Source organism: Sinocyclocheilus anshuiensis, unplaced genomic scaffold (genome assembly GCF_001515605.1).
Source record: "Sinocyclocheilus anshuiensis isolate Anshui unplaced genomic scaffold, SAMN03320099.WGS_v1.1 scaffold2214, whole genome shotgun sequence".
Lineage (NCBI taxonomy): Eukaryota > Metazoa > Chordata > Actinopteri > Cypriniformes > Cyprinidae > Sinocyclocheilus > Sinocyclocheilus anshuiensis.
This window is the reverse complement of record NW_015555849.1, coordinates 31,568-32,419: the sequence shown is the minus strand read 5'-3', so window position 1 is coordinate 32,419 and position 852 is coordinate 31,568. Positions and strand designations below refer to the sequence as shown.

Here is an 852-nt window from a genome sequence, read left to right as displayed (position 1 = left end):
TACTTTCCGTACCCACTGTATATATATATATATATATATATTTACATGAATCAGTTCAAACTGACAACTTCAATTAACAAATTTATTATTGAATTACGTCATTCATCAAAAATATGTATTATCAAGACCTTTTGGAGCAAATTCATAAATACTGAATGTTATTAAGAATACAGTGAAATCACCCAGTCCAAGATATCGAATCACTTCCTGTGTTGGTGACCATACTGTCATCATCACTGGTATTTCTGAAAGATGGTTGATTACTTTAATAGTTGAATAACAGAAGCCCATTTAAAGATGCAGTATGTAATATTGATAGCTAGCGGTTGAAATGGGTCCTGCAGTCAAGCTCAAAATATTGGAGAGAGTTGTTTCTCCTGCCCCTTCATCCTCAGACTGGACGCTCAAGCGGGTTGCCAGATTGAGGACATGCAACAAGAACGAGCCGATTGAAAATGGAAGCTGACAATCCATACACTGCAAGTTGATGAGTTGATTTATCCACGTTTTAATATGCTTCTGGTCATAGAGCTCTTTAGATGGATGCCAAGGCTTTTTAGGTTGGGTAGAATCTGCGGCAGACTTTTCCCGCAAACAGGAGCCCCACTATTGTGAAGAAGATGGAGAGCACGAACAGTACATAAGAGGAGCCCACCACTGTGTTGTTGGGTAATTTGTACGGTTGTCCCCCTACTTCATTGATGTAGAATCCTATTGGGAATATGAGGGCGGCCATACAAAACAAGATCACTGTAAAAAAAGACAGAAAGAAAGCGTTACTATATAGATGATACAGGAATTTACACACACACACACACACACACACACACACACACACACACACACACAATA

General features: G+C 38.8%; 1 protein-coding gene across 1 annotated transcript in view; it reads right to left on the bottom strand.

Annotated features, from left to right (window-relative positions):
• LOC107675623 (uncharacterized protein C16orf52 homolog B-like) overlaps positions 1-852 on the bottom strand; it is a 29,541-nt gene that overhangs the window by 2,224 nt on the left and 26,465 nt on the right. The gene's annotated exons all lie outside the window — the stretch shown is intronic.